The sequence below is a fragment of the Mirounga angustirostris genome, unplaced genomic scaffold, assembly GCF_029215605.1.
Source record: "Mirounga angustirostris isolate CCGP_5_RB_7025 unplaced genomic scaffold, mMirAng1.0.hap1 SCAF_2, whole genome shotgun sequence".
NCBI classification, from domain to species: Eukaryota; Metazoa; Chordata; class Mammalia; order Carnivora; family Phocidae; genus Mirounga; species Mirounga angustirostris.
The window spans coordinates 149,908,924-149,913,969 of NW_026991710.1; the positions used below are offsets into that span (position 1 = coordinate 149,908,924).

General features: G+C 50.3%; 1 long non-coding RNA gene across 1 annotated transcript; it reads right to left on the bottom strand.

The window, feature by feature from the left end:
• Positions 1-2,546: 2,546 nt before the first annotated feature.
• LOC135363046 (uncharacterized) lies at positions 2,547-4,446 on the bottom strand. Its single transcript, XR_010408767.1, has 3 exons — positions 4,372-4,446; positions 3,505-4,227; positions 2,547-3,247 (listed from the first exon to the last, which is right to left on the bottom strand). It is a non-coding gene; the product is annotated as an uncharacterized LOC135363046 (long non-coding RNA).
• Between the last annotated feature and the right edge of the window lie 600 nt (positions 4,447-5,046).

Sequence of the window (5,046 nt, forward strand, 5' to 3'; positions counted from 1 at the left end):
GGTGATAAGGAGAGCGTCTCGAAGGAACTGGGAAAAACTTTTAAGAACAGCAGGTTTGGCAAAATCGTGGCCTGAAGAGTAGTAGTCCCTGGTCATCGGGATATCAGAGCTGGCCAAGAAATACCCTTTGGCACAGAGCAGGAAAGGAAGATGCATCTGTGTGCTGTTGGAAGTGGCTCCTCATGGAGACTGGCCCATTCATTCATTCATTCAATATTTTATGGAAGACCTATTTCTGTTATGTCTTGCACAAACACAAATCTGGCAGGTCCCCATGGGCTGAGGTGCCTGGGAAACAGCCCCGTTTCCTTTTCCTGAACGTGCCAGGCACATTCCTGCCACAGGGCCTTTGCACTTACCTTTTCCTCTGCCTGGAATACTCTTCCACAGAGATTCACATCACTCCTTCCCCCATCTTTCTCTGGTCTTTAGTAAAATGTCACCTTCTCCATGATGCCTTCCTTGATGATCCTGTTTAAAGTTGCAGTGACACCCCCCACCCCCAGAAAAAGTCCCTATCCTTATTCTCCCAGGCATGCCCTGAATATCTGTAGAGCCTGAAGCAAGAGCAAAAGTGATGGGCCCCAAAATATGACCTGTCGCCTTTCTCCTCCCACCCCCCATTTTTGACCCAATACCTCAAGGAGCTTCACACATACATGTCCCTCAGGCATGGAGGGACATGCACCTGTGTTCCATTCCACTCTTCAAGGTCAGACCCAGGGCAAATCCATGCAAGCCCTGGACGTGGACTCAGTGTCATTTGAGCAGGAACTTTTGAGGTCCTAAGTAACCAGAGTGTGGTCTAGAAAGGGGATTCAGGCTCCCAGGGGCAGATCCCCTTGGCCTGGCAAACTCATCACCCTTAAAAAGGGCCAGGGCAGGCCTCTAAGGTAGGGGGGGTCCCACTTGCCCAGGTCTAAGGATGGGACTGTCCCTTTCCTACTTCATTTTCCTCCCTCTGATATACTATCTATTTTACTTATTTAACTTGTCTTATTCCCTTCAGGAAACTGCAGGCCCCAGAAAAGGCCAGGATCTGTTTTGATTAATACTATATTTTCTGTACATTACCTGTCACACAGTTGGTGCTCAATAAATATCTGTTGAATAAATAATGGATTTGAGGGGTTCAAGATGCCAGAATAGAAGCCAGGCTGGGGGATCCCTGTCTTCATAAAGCTTCTTTGCTCTCCAGAGGGTTTTGGGCACCAAGGGTGATACAGTGCATGGTGCCAAACTCCTTCTTTTCAAACCAATAAACCCTAGAGAGGAACTTATGAATTTCATTTTTTTCATAGATAGTAAAAAAAATAGAGTGGGGGTGTGTTTTAATTATATGCTTGATACTTACTTCAATATGTATACACTCAGTGAATATGTAGTGTGACAAAAACTCTCTCTGACTGATTTTAATTGGGATCCTCTGAGTCTCCCCTCTCAGCAAGGCCTTGACCTTGGCCCCATCCTGTCTTCGGACTGCCTAGCTCAGTTTTAGCAAGAATCCTGCTAAGTCAGTTTAGCAAGAGGCCCCCACCCTTGATATCTGATCACCCTGAATACCTGATCAAGTGCCTCACACAGCACCCCTGATGTCTAAGCCTTCAGTAAGAATCCCGTTACATCATTTCAGCAAGAATCCCCCATCTGATGTTTCTTCTTAGTAATTTTCCATCTACTGACCCCACCCCGCTCCTTGGCTGTGAATCCCCACTTGTCCTGGTTGTATTCAGAGTGTAACCCTCTCTCTCTCCCCTCCTGCCAAAGTCCTGACCCCTACTGCAATACACTTGAACCAAATCTTCCTTGCCATTTTAACAAGTGTCAGAATAGTTTCCCCTTAACAGTTAGGAACACAAAAATCTATCAGAAGGGTCCCCAGTCTCTGGGGTGCCTGGGTGGCTCAGATGGTTAAGCGTCTGCCTTTGGCTCAGGTCATGATCCCAGGGTCCTGGGATGGAGCCCCGCATCAGGCTCCCTGCTCAGTGGGGAGCCTGCTTCTCCCTTTCCCTCTGCCATTCCCTCCACTTGTGCTCTCTGGCTCTATCTCTCTGTCAAATAAATAAATAAAACCTTAAAAAAGAAGAAGAAGGGTCCCCAGTCTCAAAGATTTCCAGTCTTGTGGGGAAGTCAGATGCATAAACCAAATACAAAGTAGTAAGGACTGATATAAAAGTATGGTCAATGGGTCATCAACACCCAGAGAAGAGAGCAGTTCTATTGCCTGTGCCAATCAGAGTCCTGTAGGGAAGAGTGACATGGGCTGGGCTTTGAAGGGTGAGTAGGAGTTCCTGTTTTCTCAAAGCTCAATAAACTAGGCGCAGAAGCATCGCTTTTGCACATTAAAAGATGTTTAATATATATGATCTTATACCTGTAAAATGCACGTGTGTGCAGAGAAAAAAAATTATAAGTTTAGAGAGTAATATATATTAATTTAAATGAGTTTTAAATTAATAGTAATTATGTAGGATAATGGATGATTCCTTTTCTTTAAACATTTTTTTTTGTGTAAAACAGCAACTATATTGCCCTTCTGGTTAGAAGACATTAAGATAATTAACAGACGGCATCCACAACCCAATCTGAGCTTTTGGTCTAGGAGCTCCGGTAGCAGACTGTCTCCGGATGTCCTGGGGGGAGCAGGCAGAGCTTGTAGTAATGTGTTTCAGGGTTTCAGGGTCGATGCCTTCCAGGCCAGGGAAATGGAACCACCAATGGTGTGGAGATGGGAAATCATGGGGATGGTGTGCGGCCACGGCGAGCCCATCTGCTGGGCCAGAGTTAGGCTGGAAGACTAGGCTGGGTCTGGAATTGCAGGCAGAGTCTTTTGTCCTCTAACCTCCAGGCTCAGGGGGCTCCAGGGCAGAGCCGGGAGGGCGCAAGCCAATCAAGGAGGCTCTGTTTTTATTTTTTTATTTTTTTTTTATTTTTTTTATTTTTTTTAAGATTTTATTTATTTTTTTGAGACAGAGAGAATGAGATAGAGAGAGCATGAGAGGGAGGAGGGTCAGATGGAGAAGCAGACTCCCTGCCGGGCAGAGAGCCCGATGCGGGACTCGATCCAGGGACTCCAGGATCATGACCTGAGCCGAAGGCAGTCGCTCAACCGACTGAGTCACCCAGGCGCCCCAAGGAGGCTCTGTTTTTAATGGCGAGAAGACGTGGCACAGCTGCATCCGAATCCCAAGTCTCTCGACCGCACTCTTGGGCCATTCAACCGCCAGACACCTGGGTGTCCAAATCACTACGGAGTTTAAAGAAAAAAGGGAAGGACGAAGTTGCGGAGCGGGAGGGGGGAGGAGGGAGGAGGGAGGAGGGAGGAGGGAGGAGGGAGGAGGGAGGAGGGAGGAGGGAGGAGGGAGGAGGGAGGAGGGAGGAGGGAGGAGGGAGGAGGGAGGAGGGAGGAGGGAGGAGGGAGGAGGGAGGAGGGAGGAGGGAGGAGGGAGGAGGGAGGAGGGAGGCATTCCCGGGGAGACCTGAGGGGAAGGAGGAGATGGCAACCTGCAGGGACCACGCAGTCTGTGAACGTGCTGCGGGCCCACGCGGGGGGCTTCCCCCCTGCACAGCCCGGTGCATGGGGGCACAGGGAAAGGGGGAAAGCTTCGGTCACAACAGCAGAAGCCACGGCGGTGGCTCCGTCTAGCCTATGCGTCGCCATCCAGCCTCCGTGGGGAGACAGCCCCGCCCTGCCGGGGATGGTTTCGGCAGGACCGGATCCGGATCCGGGCCGACGCTGGGCTGTTCCACCCGCCCCGCACCCGAGCCTGCGTCACCGACTCCCGGCGATGGCTACTGGTTCGCCAGGCTGGCCGCTGGGTGGCGCTGTCGGCAAGAACGGAGGGCGCTGCCGGGCTCGCTGCCGCGCGCACAACACCGGAGCTGTGACTTGTCCCCCTCACCCCCACCACGCCCCCACCCCCCGCCCAGCTCGGCCCCGCCTGAGTCGGGAAGACCGAGGCTCCGTGGCCTCAAGGGGCCACCTGCGGGCCTGAGTTAGAAACAAATCCAAGCCCGGACGGCCAGGTCTCGGCTGGTTTCGGAGTGGGGCTCCAGGAGAGGGTCCGTGGAATCTCCTAAGATGACAGGGCAGGAGTGGTGGCTGTCCATTGCCTAGTTGTGGACGCTGGTCCCTGGAGGTTAACAAGACTTAACTCGAGTTTCTTTGCTTCCGAAGTCTAACAGGCACAGTTGTTTCTCTTTTTGTTGTTTGTTTTGTGAACAGTGCTTGATTGTGCAATAAATCAACGGGGGAAAAGAGAAGAGAAGATAGGACTATTAAAAACAAAACCACAGGCTCCAAATGGTATCACTTAAACCAAGTTCCCAAACCGGGACTTGATACCTAATCTAATTGCAGCGTCAACCTACCCCGGAAACGTCTTAACCGGCCAGTTCGGAATTTTTCCATCAGTGCCGATGAGTGCACCACACATGGGCCCCCTCTGACCCCTAAAGAAAGATGAGGTAATCTGCATGATGAGACCCCTTGCCTTTCCCTCCCCAGGAATGCAGCCTTGCCTGGAATGACCCTTTTCTCTTGTTGATAACTTTCTTGCCCTGCCCTCCTCCTACAAAAACCTTTGGTACACCTCATTGGAGCCCTTCTACTTGCTAGATGGGATGCTGCCTGATTCGTGAATTGTTTCACAAAACCAATTACATCTTTAAAATGTACTCAGTTGAATTTTGGGTATTAACAGGCCAGATCTATGATTTTAGAGCTGGTAAACTTGGGAGATCGCAACGAGGTGATGCTAGGCCCTGCCCTGGGAATGACTCCACCCAGGTCTCTGGACTAGAGAAGGAGTCCTGGCCCCACTACTCCCAACTTGACAGAACCTCAGTTTGTTTCACTGTAAAATGGACACACTGACCAGGGCCCTGCCCTTCACAAAGGGAAGAAGTAATACTAGGCCAGGACTTACTCTCAAAATTGTTACATGCACAAAAAGTATAGAATCTCCCAATCCTTATCATCACGATTGGCAAAGTCATTGCCCCGTGATTTACAAAACCTCTTTGAAGCAACAGAGTAAAGATCAC